The sequence below is a fragment of the Lissotriton vulgaris genome, chromosome 2_2 (assembly GCF_964263255.1).
Source record: "Lissotriton vulgaris chromosome 2_2, aLisVul1.2, whole genome shotgun sequence".
NCBI classification, from domain to species: Eukaryota; Metazoa; Chordata; class Amphibia; order Caudata; family Salamandridae; genus Lissotriton; species Lissotriton vulgaris.
This window is the reverse complement of record NC_141688.1, coordinates 264058809-264075918: the sequence shown is the minus strand read 5'-3', so window position 1 is coordinate 264075918 and position 17110 is coordinate 264058809.

Genomic DNA, 17110 nt, shown 5'->3' with positions numbered 1-17110 from the left:
ATTTGAAAGCCCCTATCGCCATGCAAATGTCACTTTTAATAACTTTCCTGTGGCAATAGGGGCTTCACCTTATTCACAAGGCAGCGTGTGCCACTCAATGTGGCTTGACGCTGACTTATAAATAGGCCTCCTTTCACGTTATACTTAGCTTGAAAGGGGAAGGCAATGGCTGTTGCTGTGGGCTTTCCACTGCAACACCCATTGTTTTTGATGCTGCCCCCTATTTACAAGCGTGACAGAAATAGGAGGCAGCACCGGAATTAAGACCAGGGAAAACCTGGTCTTAACCTCGTGTAAGCAGAAATGTTACACTTCTCCTCGTTTTTGCTGTTTTCATGTGTGCTGCGTTGCGTTGCATTGTGCAGCACACATCGAAACAGAAAAACACCAATGAGTGTTTATGTTCAGGAAGGTCCCCTTCCTGCACAAAAACAATCATTTAAAAAAATGCAGGTTTGAAAACTTCTATCAATGCAGCACAGATAGTTACAGAATGGCATTTACAGATTGTTCATGTGCAGGAAGGTCCCTGCACATAAGGGGACCTTCCTGCACATGAGCAATCTTCCCCTAAATGCAGATACCCTTGTACTATGGTGCAAGGGTGCCTGCGTTAACACTAGACTACTTAGTTTAGCGCCAGCAAAGGGAAAAACGCAGCGCTGCAACATATTCTTGTAAATATGGTGCAGGCCTGCGTTTCCGTAGTGTCCAAGTGAGGCATTAGGCCAGGAAGGCTAACGCCTCACTCTGCCACTTCCCTTGTAAATATACCCCCAGATTTTCCTATTTCTGGCACCAGCAAGTCACAGGCCCCTAAAACACTTGGGAAACGTCCAATTGTATAAAACAGGCATGAGGCATTTTCGCTGTCTGTGTGTTAAAAAGTGATCTGAAGTCCCACTTTTCGGCAGTATTTTGAAAAGGTCTCATTGTGCCGCCTGCCAGAGGCTAATATCCTACAGTAATTCTGAAATACATCACTTCCAGCAGGTGGACTTACGCCTGTCTGAGTTACATTGTAGTGTCCTTGAAGAAGAGGGACAGGATGGACATGGTGTTATTCATGTCTTGTGTGGTACAGCCCCACATCACTCCTTCAGCTGCACCTGCTGGCATGCAGCAGCTGTGTGATGCTCAGTCCTGCTGCGTTGTATGTCCCAGCAGTAGGGATATTTGTTGCAGGTCAGTGATGTTTGCTGCAGTAGGGTCCAGTGTGTGATCTGCTCATTCAGATTCCTCATCCTGGGAGACGATTAACAGCTGTGCTAGTTGATGTGCCAGCTGCTTCAGATGGTGCTTATTTTCATTGTAGAAATGAGTGCGACAGCTCCTGTTGTGGTGTCAACGCTATTTTTGATAATGACAGCGTGTTTGCATGTGTGGTTTAAACAAGCATGTTAAAGGTTAAATGTGTCATTCATTTCCATACCAAATTGGTGTTTTGGTGTTATTTGGATAGTGATAACACTTAAGTCTCAAAGGTGTATATTTTCGTGTGGCATTTTGGCTACCGTTGGTTATCATTTTCTGACAATCTCTTAATTAGGGTCCGGAGTAGGTTCAGCAAATTATCGGGAATATGAGGAGCGAATGCTGTTTTCGTCTTTCCTCACTTTCTATAATTCTATGAATGTGTGAAGGTTTGATTGTTCAGCATTATGACAATGAGATGCCAGGTCATCCACACCAGGCCCTGTGCAAGCAGCATGGCTAGCACTGTAAACCCAGGAACATAGGGGCATATTAGCAAGAACCTCGTTGAAATTATTGCCCTTTTAGCAGCAGTTTCCTGCTGCTAAAACGGCGATATTGGGCATCTAACATGCTTTATTGAATTCCAATAGAAGCCCATGTTAGATGTCCTGCACATCTAAACTGGACTTCTATTGGAATTCTATAACGCATATTAGCAAGCCCATTATCGCTGTTTTAGCGGAAGTTTCCTGCTCCTAAAAAGGCGATAATTTTTACGAGGTCCTTGCTAATATGCCCCTTAATGTTACATGGTGCTGTGACCAGGGTCTCCAGCCCTGTACTCAAGCTCTTCAGATGCCACAGACCTCCAGGCCCTATGTGAGCAGCACGGCTAGCACTGTAAGCCCAGGAACATAATGTTACAGGGTGCTGTGACAAGGGTATCCAGCCCTGTCCTCAAGCTCTTCCATGCCATAGAACTCCAGGCTATGTGTAAGCATGGCTAGCAATGTAAGCCCAGGAACATAATATTACAGGCACCCTGACCTGGCCTTGATCTACCTAGCTGCAGTCGAACCCCAGGCTATGCGTAAGCAGCACGGCTAGCACTGTCCAGCCGTGTCCCAGAGCTCCCCCGCTGCCATTAAACTCCAGGCTATGTGTAAGCAGCACGGCTAGCACTGTCCAGCCGTGTCCCAGAGCTCCCCAGCTGCCGTTGAACTCCAGGCTATGTGTAAGCAGCACGGCTAGCACTGTCCAGCCGTGTCCCAGAGCTCCCCAGCTGCCGTTGAACTCCAGGCTATGTGTAAGCAGCATGGCTAGCACTGTCCAGCTGTGTCCCAGAGCTCCCCAGCTGCCGTTAAACTCCAGGCTATGTGTAAGCAGCACGGCTAGCACTGTCCAGCTGTGTCCCAGAGCTCCCCAGCTGCCGTTGAACTCCAGGCTATGTGTAAGCAGCATGGCTAGCACTGTCCAGCCGTGTCCCAGAGCTCCCCAGCTGCCGTTGAACTCCAGGCTATGCGTAAGCAGCACGGCTAGCACTGTCCAGCCGTGTCCCAGAGCTCCCCAGCTGCCGTTGAACTCCAGGCTATGTGTAAGCAGCATGGCTAGCACTGTCCAGCCGTGTCCCAGAGCTCCCCCGCTGCCATTAAACTCCAGGCTATGTGTAAGCATCACGGCTAGCACTGTCCAGCCGTGTCCCAGAGCTCCCCAGCTGCCGTTGAACTCCAGGCTATGTGTAAGCAGCATGGCTAGCACTGTCCAGCCGTGTCCCAGAGCTCCCCCGCTGCCGTTAAACTCCAGGCTATGTGTAAGCAGCACGGCTAGCACTGTCCAGCCGTGTCCCAGAGCTCCCCAGCTGCCGTTGAACTCCAGGCTATGTATAAGCAGCATGGCTAGCACTGTCCAGCCGTGTCCCAGAGCTCCCCAGCTGACGTTGAACTCCAGGCTATGTGTAAGCAGCATGGCTAGCACTGTCCAGCCGTGTCCCAGAGCTCCCCAGCTGCCGTTAAACTTTATTATTATTAAAAATTTTTATAGAACGCGTAGTCACCCGTAGGTATCCCAGCGCTAAAAAAAACCCTAACCAGTGAGAGGGGGGGGGGGGGAGAGGGGGGTACAGCAATTTTGGACAGAAGTACTTTTAACAGAGCAGAAAAAAGAAGTGGTTAAAAGCTGTTTTAAGGAAACAAGTGGGTTTTGAGTCGTTTCCTGAATCGTAAATAGTTTGATTCTTTCCTCAGGTCTCGAGGAAGGGCGTTCCATAGGCGCGCTGTGTGGATCGAGAAACGTCTTCCACCCGTGCGGGCTTTTTTGAACCTGGGCACGGTGATGAGGGACTCCCTGTCCGATCGGAGAGATCTAGGGGCTTTATAGGGTTGTATGAATTTCCTCAGAATGGGGGGGCCCTGATTCTGCACTAGCCTATGAGCCAAGCTTAAGGCTTTGAATGTTATTCGTTCTCTCACTGGAAGCCAGTGAAGGAGCTTCAGAGCGGGTTTGGCTGAGGCTTTGGCAGGAGTATGTGTGAGGATCCGGGCGGCAGCATTTTGAATTTTCTGCAGTTTATTTAAGGTTGCTTCGGGTGCGCCCAGGTATATAGCATTGCTATAGTCAAGCCTGGACAGAATAAGCCCTTGGATGAGAAGTCTTTGCGATGTGGGTTGAAGGAGGGGCAGAATCTTTCTCATCGCTTTGAGTAGGCCGAAGCAGGTGCCTGCTACTCGTTTGGCCTGCGTAGTAAAAGAGAGATCTGTTTCTATCCATACTCCCAGGCTTTTTACTTCCTGTTTGGGAGCAGGGGGGGGGCCCAGACAGGGTGGCCAGGTGTTCAGAGGGAAGGTACCTCCTTTCTGACCTAGAAGGAGAATGTCAGTTTTCGAACCATTCAGCTTTAAGGCTGAGTTATTCATCCACCCTTGGATCTGTGTTAAGCAGTTGAATAGATCCGCTGGCTGTTGACTAGGGTGGGAGAGGGAGACAACTAGCTGTATGTCATCCGCATAGCTGACAATGCTCACTCCGAACGGGATGACGACCTCCTCCAATGTGGACATATAGATGTTAAACAGTGTGGGGCTCAGGGAGGAGCCCTGAGGCACCCCACATTGGAGGGGAGTATCGGAGGAGCGGGTGTTATTTTCCCAGATCTGAAAGGAACGTTGGGCCAGAAAGGAGGAAAGCCAGGATAGAGCGGTGCCTTCTACTCCTACCTTCTTAAGCCGTTTAACCAGGAGTTGGTGGTTGACGGTGTCGAAGGCCGCGCTCAGGTCGAGGAGGATCACTGCCACTGATCCTCCCTCGTCTAAGAGCGCTCTGGCCTCCTCCACTGCAGCCAGGAGGGCGATGTCAGTGCCTTGTCCTGGGCGAAAGCCTGTCTGCGAGTTTTTTAGCAGATTATTAGATTCAAGAAACTGGGAGAGTTTCTTATTCACCAGTTTCTCTGCAACCTTGCTGGTCCCGGGGAGGAGGGATATAGGTCGGTAGTTGGCCAGTTCAGCTGGGTCTAAGGAAGGTTTTTTAAGCAGCGCCTTAACGACTGCCGCTTTCCAACTAGGGGGGACGACTCCCTGTTGAAAAGAGGCGTTAATCAGCTGAGTGAGGGGGGGAATGATAATGGGAGCGACTTCTTTAAGGGTTCGTAGCGGGGCGGGGTCCCTAGGAGATCCGCTTTTGATGGAGGTGAGCGTAGTCTCTACCTCTTCATTGGTTATTTGTCCCCAGGAAGTTAGACGAGGGGTGATCAAAGTATCGGGGGGGTCGTCCGTTTCGCTCGAATTAGTCGGAGGGATGGAGTCCAGGATTTTTCGGATTTTTCCTTGGAAAAAGCTGGCTAGCTGATTACATTTTTCCTGATCTGCCTTTGGGTCTGGGGGGTTTCTAGGGGCTGTGCCGGGAACCTTAAGGAGCTCTTTAAGGATGATATATGTTTCTTTACTTGAACAGGCCGCTTTTTCGATTCGTTCCTGAAAGAATCGACTCTTCGTTTTGTCGATCATGGATTTATAAGCTGATAAGGAGATGTAATAGGCGTCCTTATTAGCGTTGGATTTCTCCTTCCTCCATGACCGTTCAGCTTTCTTGCAGTTCTGTCGCAGCAGCTTGAGCTCTGGGGTATACCATGGGGCTGAAGGTATACGTTTATTGTGTCTGAGGATGGAAGTTTTGGGGATTAGGGTATCGAGGGAGGAGGTGATCCAAGAGCAGAACTGTTCATCGGCCGTTATGGCGTCGGAGGAGAGCACTGGGGTGGTGTTAGAGAGGATGTCCGACCATTCCGATGTGATGAGTTTGTGCCATCGTCTGTCTCTGACTTTGATTTTCCCGGGCTGGGTGGTCACGATAGGGGCCTCCCAAGAGATGGGGACTAAGAGATGATCAGTCCATGGAAGTGGCAAAGGTGGACTGGTGGTGATATTAGCATTAGTGAGGACAGGATCTAACAAGTGTCCTTTGTCGTGGGTGGGCTCCTTGTTGACTATCCTGATATTAAATGACAGAAGGTCAGCTAGTAGGTCCGAGGCAGCCCGGTCAGTGGGATCTGTAAAGTGGAGGTTCAGGTCGCCTACAATGAGGAAGTTGGAAACGGAAGCGGCTAGTTGAGAAGCCGTTTCGGTGACTGCATTGAGAAATTTCCCAAGAGTACCCGGAGGCCGATAGATCAGGAGTCCCGAAAGGGAGTGCGTCGGGGAAGACTGAAGGGAAAAGTGGCAGCTTTCGGAATTATCAATTTGGGCGTCACTCGTTCTGCATGTGAGATGTTCCCGATAGATTATGGCCAGCCCACCTCCTATACCTCTTGGTCTATGGAGGGTTTGGATGAGGTAGCCTGGGGGAAGGGCGGATACAGCATCCGCATCGGAGCTGTCAGAAAGCCAAGTTTCTGTAAGAAATAGTGCATCCAAGCCTTGGTCTTGGATCATCTCGTTGATTTCGAGTGCGTGCTTGGGGAGGGAACGACAGTTGAGAAGACCTAGCTGTAGTCCCGGGTTGGCTATGGACTGGATGGTTGGATAACAGCGCGTACAGCTTGTGAAGGGATTATCTGTGTTGTGAGTATAACGGCAGCCCAGGTTTTTTTCGGGTCGGAGATTCAGAAGCGTGTCTGCTGTATACATCAGGCGACTGAGGGGTAGATCTGGCAGAGTCTCTGGGCCTGGGTCCGTCCGGGCCCGGACGGGCACAGACGGGCTTGCCTTAGGCGCGCCTTCGGCGCGCAAACGGCGCTCCCGCTGCGCTCGTCCGCTGCGCTTCCTGTGCATGCACATTTCTAGGTGGAGGGGCGTGGCCTCAAGGGGGCGTGGTCGGCGAGCACGCCTGGTCTAATGGCGGCCGCTTTAGCTAAGAAACAAGCGCTACAGCGTCTGCACCGCTGTGTGCTTTAAGAGGCTTTTGCTGTTGTGGAGGGTCCAGTAACACTGACAATTCAGGTAATGAGTGACACCACACAAATTTTTAAAACAAGATATTTCACAGGATTAATGCGTACCTCCAGCTCCCGGCTTCCGCCTCAGGACTGGGTCAGGGAGCTATGTGTAAGCAGCATGGCTAGCACTGTCCAGCCGTGTCCCAGAGCTCCCCCGCTGCCATTAAACTCCAGGCTATGTGTAAGCAGCACGGCTAGCACTGTCCAGCCGTGTCCCAGAGCTCCCCAGCTGCCGTTGAACTCCAGGCTATGTGTAAGCAGCATGGCTAGCACTGTCCAGCTGTGTCCCAGAGCTCCCCAGCTGCCGTTAAACTCCAGGCTATGTGTAAGCAGCACGGCTAGCACTGTCCAGCTGTGTCCCAGAGCTCCCCAGCTGCCGTTGAACTCCAGGCTATGTGTAAGCAGCATGGCTAGCACTGTCCAGCCGTGCCCCAGAGCTCCCCAGCTGCCGTTAAACTCCAGGCTATGTGTAAGCAGCATGGCTAGCACTGTAAGCCCAGGAAGATAACATTACAGTGTACCGTGACATGGGTCTACAGCCCTGCCCTTGAGCTCTCCAGCTGCTGTTAAACCCCAGGCCATGGGTAAGCAGCACAGCTAGAGCTGTAAGCCCAGGAACATAATATTATAGGGTAGAGTGACCAAGGTCTTGTGAGGCAGCAGGAGTCAGTTTTAGAGGTTTATTTTATTCAAGTCAGAAGGGCAGAAAAAACCCTCTTTCTCCACTACAGAAACATAACATCAAACCAACTGTCCAATTCACCTTCCAGAATCTCTCTTCCACCACAGTCTATATATTCTCCTGGCGCCCGTGAAGCAGTACTCGGCAGAAGAATGTAAGGAACAACCTAACACATCTTTCCCCTTCACATTGAAAAACAATAATAATAATTATATAAAAAATTAATAAAATACATATGACAAGCAAGAATATTAAATTAAAAACTGTGTCTTGACATGAAAGCATGGAAATAAAATGACCACAGGAAAAGGGTTAGTTCTGTAAAACGAGGTCCAGGAACCTTGATGGCAAGCGGGCAGACCTAAAAGACATACAATGACTTGTGGCCGTTGTTTCCCCATGGCCTTCTACTCTAACTTGATCCTAGAGTCTGTCACCTTGGCATGGTCTAGACACAGATAGTCTACCCTTGTTCCACCACTTGCCGCCATCAAATTTCACAGCACCTTTGTTAACCTTCATGAGAAGCTGGATTCTCCATTGGGTAAAATCCTGGAACACTTCACTCTCACAATATAAACCACATTCACTCTTAACTCCTTAGTACCCAGGGTAGAACGTGTTCATCATATTTGTTCTGTGCCTCAACTCGCAACCAACCAACATTTTCTATTTTTTTTCTATGGCAACATAAATGCACCCTCACCCATCGATCTCCTCAACAACTTGGAAGAAGGTACATGCCCCGTAGTAACACAAAAGGCTACACATCTGTATCAGAGTTGCAGTAGTGCGCGCTGCCCACAATAACTTCTTGAGTTCCATTTTATAGTCAAGATCATTGGTTTTTGCCAATTTCACATTCTCTTTTATCACTCTGTTAAAATATTTGATAAGAACATTACTTCTTGTGTGATACAAGGATTTGTTTATGTGTTTTATGTCCATGAATTGTAAAAATTCCTCAAATTGTGGGGCTGTCAACTGTCAACCATCGTCGCTAAGCAGCTCATTAGGGACGTCTGTCTTACAAAATAGTTTCAAGAAACCTAATTACAGACGCAAAATTATAGAACTTCATCCCAGTGACTATAGTAGTCCATGAGAACTTTGCCATACTCTAGTATACTGTCAGATAAATTCATGGGACCCACAATGTTTATGACCAATTTAACCTAAGGCTTGGGTGCCCTCCACCAGCCTTCTCCTGTGTTTAAAACCCTTAAACAGGTCCAATTCCTTCTTGAAAACGTCTGGGTAAATGCATTTCCATGTTTCTTCCCTAACTGCTCTCCGTTGGAAAAATTCCTTTTTGGGATTACTTCTACTAGGTTGGGGACCATCACTTGCAAATTCTGGCTAGCAGCACAGCTCATGCAGTCCCTTACAAAGTGTTCTACGTGCTTGTCTAATGCAGGCCACCAGATGTTTTCTCTTAATCTGCTTTTCATAGCCCACATACCTAAGTGGCCTTCATGTGCTAATGCAAGTACTTTGTTTTTCATTGCATCAAAGACCACCAATAACCGATGCAACAACCCATCCACAACAGACAACTCATCAAATACATGTTTGTAATTGCTGACAGGAATAGGTCACTGTTAGTTATAGTTATAATTATAGTTATTGATTTATATAGCGCTGAATCACCAATGAGGGTATCTCGGCGCTTAGGCTGTGGAACCCTTCCTGGCTCTCCCTGTGAGGGGTGGAGCCAGGCATCCCAGCGCTGGTGGGGCCGTTGTGGAGATTAAGCAAGCTATTGCCCAGAGTTGCAGCATGGGGCCCATGTTTAGAGAAGGCGCTGAAGCGAGAATTATTGAGTCCGCGGACATTGATCCCAGACCCTGCCGCGTCGGGAATTGAACCCTGGTCCCGAGCCTGATCTCTGCTTCAGGGTCTACCGCCTCTAACCAGTGAGCCACACTTCTCCACCGTTCATTCCTGCACACCCCTTGCTTATGATTTTAAGTATTTCCTTGATTTCTTGGTCCTTTATCATGAGCCTCTCTCCACTCTTGCTCTGTTATTGCACCATCAGAATGACTTTCTACACAATATACCATTTTGGGCTCTCTATTTATATCCTCAGTACTGAAATCACCACCACTGGTTAATCTAGATAAACAATCTGCCAAAAGATTATTTTTGCCAAGTACATAGTCAACGCGGTAACTGTAGTACATACGTCTATATTGTCATTTGACAATGCTGAGAGTAGCCTTCTCCCTTTTTTCGTGGTGAATAATATAACAAGTGGTTTATGATCAACATTCTCCACGAACTTTGAATCTCTTGAAATGAGTGATGCCCCACCAACATGCAAGAGCTTCCCGTTCAATCATGGAGTAGGTAGATACAGCTTTGCGCAGACTCCTGGAAGCAAAGGCTATCACTTCATCCTTGCCCTCCCTGTGCTGCATGGGCACACCTCCTAAACCCCTTTGACTAGCATCTGTCATGATTATAGTTTGATCCTGGTTGTCAAATGCCTTAAGTGATATGGCATGGGCTACCTCATGTTTAATTAGCTCAAACTCCTTGGCAGATTCACTGCCCAGTTGAATTTGACATTCTTTTGAAGTAAACAGATCATGTTATAGGTCTTGGCTGCGCAATTAGAAACAAATCTGGCATAGATTTCCACGAGTTCCATTGAGGACCTCAATTGTTCCTTGTCTCCCGGGGTGCAAAAATCTTCAATTGCCTTAACAAGGCTAATTTTGGATTTTAAACCTTCAGATGATAATTTTTATCCTAAATAATCTACAGTGGGCACATTCAATCTGCATTTATCCACACCAAGTGTCAACATTTTTAGTTTCAGCATAGCTAAAACCTAACGTAATCTTTCGTTGTGTTGTTACTGGTCAGTCCATTTCAACAACACGCCATTCTGAAAAGCCATTACTCTAGGCATCCCTTTGAACATGCTGTCCATGATTCTTTGGAAAACTGCTGACGCAGAAGCTAGTCCTAAGGCCATGTGCTTGAATTGAAAAAGCCCCTTCAGAGTAATGCACACAGTGAAATGCTTGGACTCAGCGTGAAGTTACAGTTGATGATACGCAGATGATAAGTCCAGCAAACTAAACCATTTAGCACCTTTAAGCGTGGAGGTCATTTGTGTAATGTCAGGTACTGGATGTAGGTCTATCCATATGTGCTCATTGAGATCTCATAGATGCACACACATGCGTAAGACCCCATTGGCCTTTTGAGCAAGGACCACAGGAGACGCCCAGTCAGAAGACTTGATTGGTACTATGACATAACACGCACACAACTTGTCCAGTTCTTGCTTTAACTCAGACTTTAATGACAAAGGCAACCTCCTAATTTTGTGCACAATGGCTTGTGTGCCCTCCACCAGCCTTCTCCTGTGTTTAAAACCCTTAAACAGGTCCAATTCCTTCTTAAAAACCTCTGGGTAAATGCATTTCCATGTTTCTTCCCTAACTGCTCTCCGTTGGAAAAATTCCTTTTTGGATATATCCTGATGGGCATTATTGGGATCTAATATGATACCCAGATTACCATGGACTATCCAGCCTAACAGGCAAGAGTCATCCTTTGCTACAAATATGACTCCCTTAGACTTACAGCCTCTGAACTCGAAATCAGGTTCAAATTCATCCATAACGTGAATGATTTTTCCTCCGTAACCCGCTGGGTGAACAGTAGACTCCCTTAATTTACGACTTTGCAATGATTCCTTCCAAACTTTCTCTCTAATTAAAGTGAATGGAGACCCTGAAACAGCCAAAACACTGACGCTGTTAATAGAACATAATGGTCATCGCATTCCTTTTTTTGGTTTTTTTGAATATTTTTATTGAAAAAATTGTTCCCCCTTTTTTCTTTGTAACATGAGCAGGGCACAATAAAATCGAAAATCATAGAACACAAATTTGTATATACAAAATACAAAGCCATAGAACACAAAATCATACATGCATATTCAGATACTCAAATACTCAGTAAAACAAATTCTTCATCTTTCAACATTCGGTTCCTAACTTCCACCGAATAAAGGGACCCCAGATTTGCATACCCAGTTTCTTACCCTTTTTCCCTTTCTAGCGTAGATGGCGGTTTCCAATTTTTGTACTGATAATACTTTACCCAGCCATTGATGGTATGTAGGAGGAGGATTTGGATCAAGCCAAGCCGAGGCCACTAACAATCTAAGGATCGCCATTGCTACAAATATAAAGTTTTTGCAATTTGAGTGTCCATCAAGACTGAACCCCAATAACATAACAGCTGGGGTTAGCTCTATTGTTGTTAATAGTGCATTCTGGAAAAAATTCCCAATGTCCTGTTTCAACGTATCTAGGTGTGTACAGACCGAAAAGATATGCATCAAGTCCGCATATGTGCTGCCACACCTAAAGCAAGTAGTTCCGGATAAACCCCCCCATTGAGCAATTTTCCCAGGTGCGTAGTATAAATGATATAAAATCTTATAATGTTGGGCCTGAAGAGACGATGAACACAACATTTTACTTCCCATTTCTAGTGACTCAGTAAAGATATCCCTAGCTATATCTAAATCTACAGACCATTTATCTATCCATTTCTCCAGATCATCTTTCTTTAGTTTTGTCATTTCTAAATAAAACCTCTTAATAGTACAGTCAGAGCCATCTTCTATAAGGTCCATCATTATAATTCTTTCAAAGCCCAATGATCCCCCTTTTTTATTCAATATACAACTTCTTATTTGGAGGTATTTGAAGAAGTGTTTTGTGTTCAAAGTATGCCTATTTTGCAAATCCGTAAATTGTAATATACCGTAACCGCCAAACATATCTCCGATCTTTCTTATCCCCCGCCTCTCCCATTCTTGAAATACAGCTCCTGAGAAAACCGCACTAGATAAGGAAGGGTTGTTTTTAAATCTAGTGTATGCATTGTACTTCCCAATTTCAACCTTTTTGGAGAATCCTTTCCATATATTATAGGCAGCCATTACTGTCTTAAATCGTGTTCTTTTGAAGTAGCTTTCCTCCGTGAATCTCAGAAATACATTTTCAGCGTTTATACCCAGAACCAAACCATAGATAGCAAGCGAGCCAATCTTGTCCCAACCATACACCTCCGCCCCTCCAATCAGTCCCACCATGCCTTGCAGTGCTGCAGCCCAATAATACAGCTTTAAATCCGGTAATGACCATCTCTCTCTTTCCCGCGGGAGCGACATATACCTCAATGCCCTCCGTGTCTTGCCTTTAGCCCAAATAAAACGATTAATCATCTGTTCACAAATTTTGAACCATTTGTTATCTACTAAGAGTGGTATTGCCCTAAAAATATACAAACATTTTGGCAAGACCAGCATTTTAATAATATTAACTCGTCCTACTAGCGATAGGTGGAGATTCTCATATCGGTCCAGGTCTTTCTTTACTTTGTCTATTATTGGGGCAATATTTTTTTCTACCAAAGTATTTAAATCCGCTGAAATGCTGATTCCTAAATACATCCCTGCCTGGACCACTCGATTATCGTCACAAAAGGTCACTGAGTTTTTAATAATCTGAGTCTTTAAAGCATTCAGGGCATAGCCCGAAACTTGCCCAAATCTGCGGGCCTCTGCCTCTACCATCTCGGTCGCTTCCGTGGGGTTTGGTGTTATCACCGCCACATCATCAGCGTAGGCAAGTATTTTACAAGGTCCCAAAGATGTATGTAACGGGATGATTTCTGGACATGTCTCTATCCTACGAATTAATAGATCCATATACATGGCAAATAGTAGCGGGGAGCATGGGCACCCCTGCCGTGTACCTCTTTTGATCATAAATTGTCCCGTGATGCCCCCATTAACTCTTAAGGCTGCGACCTGTTCCTTATACAGTGTCTGTAGAGCTTTCACGAAACCACCCTTAAACCCAGCTGTTATTAGGGTGTGCCACAGATAGTCTCAGGAGACCCGGTCAAATGCTTTTTCAGCATCCAGCAACATTACTGCCATCGGATCTCCTGTGACCTCAGTGGCATCAAACAAGGTTATAACTTTCCTGGTATGGTGAGTCGTCCCTCTTCCGGGGATAAAGCCGTGTTGGTTACTGCTGACTAGGGCGCTTATTACGTATATTTAACAAGGACCCCCTGAAAACATAGATACTATAGTTCCTAGGTCAGGGAAAATAGCGCAATTGAAAGACAACAACCTAGGCAACTGATGTTTAGAACAGGTTAAAATTAAAAAGGACAATCAGCTACAGCTGGCTACAAAACTCGGTATTTTATTAAGTAGTTAAAAATAGAAAAATCAATGACATAGCACAATTTGTGATTGACGACGAAATAACAAAATTAAAATCCTGCAAAACACATTATCAATGTAAAATACATTTTAAAGACCTTTCACAAACACAAGTTAAAAAAATATATAGTAGATAGGTGGCACAATGAGTCTCTACGCGCGTTTCGGAGGCCAGCGCCTTCTTCCGGAGCAGCTACGTAATTTTGTAGCAGTGACCGTGAAACTATTGAGGTATAGTTTCTGTTTCTTGTTTAAATTCTCATTCTGATGATCAAATGTTACAGGAGCTGATTAACCCCGGCGGCGGGTTACCAAGAATGACGATGAGCACGCGTTCTCATCGTCATTCTTGGTAACCCGTCGCCGGATATACGGAGCCCTGCCGATCATCTTCGGGCAGGGAGATCTTTTAACATAATTCCTTCGTGTTCAAAACCCAAGAACCCTGATATACTATCTATAACCTTTGAAAACAAGGTTCCACAATTTTAGACAGGAAGTTATTTAAAGCTGCACACATCCATCAGATCGTAACCTTGGTTCAACATATTGTACTGCTGTTAAAAATACAACGCCTACTTCCAAAGGCCAGTAGATATCCTGATACACAAGATCCTCCATTGGAAGAATTCACCAATTGAGTCTATACAAACCAAGAACATCCTCTCCTAAAGGCTCCGGTTGGCGGGAATTAAATCAATAACTTTTACGCAATCAGCTCCTGTAACATTTGATCATCAGAATGAGAATTTAAACAAGAAACAGAAACTATCCCTCAATAGTTTCACGGTCACTGCTACTCAAATTAGGTGGCTGCTCCGGAAGAAGGCGCTGGCCGCCGAAACGCGCGTAGAGACTCATTGTGCCACCTATCTACTATATATTTTTTTAACTTGTGTTTGTGTAAAGTCTTTAAAATGTATTTTACATTGATAATGTGTTTTGCAGGATTTTAATTTTGTTATTTCGTCGTCAATCCCAAATTGTGCTATGTCATTGATTTTTCTATTTTTAATAAAATACCGAGTTTCTTAGCCAGCTATAGGGCGCTTATTACGCCGGCAAATCTCGTTGCCAAAGCTTTCAAATATATTTTGGTGTCGTTGTTCATCAACGTAATTGGTCGATAGGACCCTGGCTCAGTCGCCAGCTTCCCTTTTTTTAAAATTAGGACTATATCTGCACCCCCCCAAGATTTTGGGATAGACTCCCCCATCTGGGCAGCTTGGATCGTTTTGCTTAATTCCTGCCCTAAACTTCCCCAAAAAGTCTTGTAAAACTCTAAAGGTAGCTGGTCCGGGCCAGCGGTCTTTCCTGAGGGGAGATTGCTCATAGCTTCTTTAATCTCAATTTGGTCCAGCAATTTCTCTAACCCTTCTGCATCTTCGGTAGAACTCCTCTCAACTGGAATATTCTGAAGGTATTCACTTATCTCTTCAGCACTACTGGGGTGTTGGGCGTCATATAGTGTCTGGTAGAATTTCCTAAACACTTCCCTAATTTCCTCAGAGTCTGAGTGTAGTCTACCATTTTCATCCCTGATCTCCCTGACAGTCCCGTCTGCCGCTATCTGTCTGGTACGCATGGCAAGAACATGTCCAACTTTTTCGCTAAACTCATAGCACCTCTCCCTTCTAATAGTATAGTATTGTGCTGCCTTATTTGCCAGGTCCTGTTCAGCTTCACTTTTCACTTTCATTAAGTCTATAATAGATTGTTCAGTTAGTTCACCCCTTATGACACACTCATTAAGCTGTTCCTCTGCCTCTGAAACGGCTCTCTCTATATCGCTATGCCGGATTCGTTCTACTTTCCGTTTATAGGCACTATAGCTGCATGTCTCTCCACGAGCACCCGCCTTAAAAGCATCCCATATAACTCCCACCGGGGAACTCCCTCTATTATTTTCAAAAAACTCACTGATCCATTTGGACATATGTGATATATAGTCATTGTCCAAGAGGAGCCCTCTTTCAAATGTCCAAACCCTGCTTAATCTTGTTCTCCCTTCTAGCTTCATCGTTAATATTAGGGGATTGTGATCACTAAAAATTTGTGGGAGCCTATCAATTTTTACTCTAGTCATTAGATCATTAGATATCAAGAAGTAATCTAATCTGACACAAATATGGTGTGGTGCAGAGTAATATGTGAAGCCTGTTTGCTCCGATCTTATTGTGCCCCAGACATCTCGCAAGGTATTATTTTCTAAAAGGTCAACAAGAGCTTTATGTACTCCTTTTTTCCTACCTTTATAGTTTCTAGTCAAGCCTACTCCCAGTCCCTCCACCCCATTAATGTTCAAGTTACCTCCTATAATAACCTGAGGGGGCCAGGCTGCTAACTCAGAATCTAAGAACTGTAGAATTTCTGGATCATCCTGGGTTGAACCGTACACCGCCACTAGTGTTGTCCATACTCCTTCTATCAAGATCTCAACCATAGCCCACCTACCCCATTGATCTTCTAATTTTTTCCTGATTACCACATTTTTACTCCTTGAAAGAAAAGCTACCCCTCTGCTTTTTGTCCCTTGCTTGGATCTTGCTATTAAGTGAAACCCCAGCTGATTGAGACAAAACTCTAGAGTGCTCATTATATGTGTCTCTTGCAGGAATACATAATCTACGTTCATCTGTGGCAATCGAACTCCTATCTTTTGTCTCTTTTGGACATCATTTAGGCCACATACGTTCCACGTTACAAATCTAAGAGACATACCTAATTTTTAAGGGACTATCGGCTGCCTGCTCACTTTTATTTAACAAGCTATCAGATTCGTTCTTTGCTGCATCTGCTACACAGATTACACAGATTCCCATTTTCGTGTTCACAATTCCTTCAATAAAATAACCATACTCATGCCTCCATTTCAAATTGTGTTCTTCATGATCCCAACAAATTCCAATACCCTTGTGCCCTGCCCTTGTTTCCTCCCTCCCCCACCCCAGACAACCCTCCCACAGAGATCCACCCCCCCTACAGGCAAATAGGTCCAAAGGACCTATGTCTGGCCGACGTCGCCTACAGGATGTAACGCCCGCCCTCCCCTGATTCTCTTAAACCATAAATGCTGCTCAAAGGTGCTCTCCCCAAAATAGTGTTAAACCCCAACCACCAGTCTAGAACTAATGATACCTGTCAGAACTCCAATACAGGCCTATATATCTCCAAGACCCAGAGATAAAAATATACACTCTTAACTTAGGAGCCAAGAATTTAAACATACAATGGTATTCTACTAGTCCATAATATTATTAGTCTCTCTCTTTTTTACTTCTTGCGGGGAATGTCTCTAATAGCGACAGTTTGCGCGTCATGCTCCACAAGTTCCTTATGGTGTGACTTATGTTGACCTCTAGTTTCATGCAAATAGCTGAGGTACTCTTGTGCCATAATTTCAGAGTAAAAAACTTTAAAGTTTCCATTTAAACCAACCTTAAGACGTGCTGGAAACATGAGATTGGCCTCACAACCTATGTTCTGGAAGGGGGTGATAAGCTGCCTCATCCGCCACCGCCTTTCCACGGTG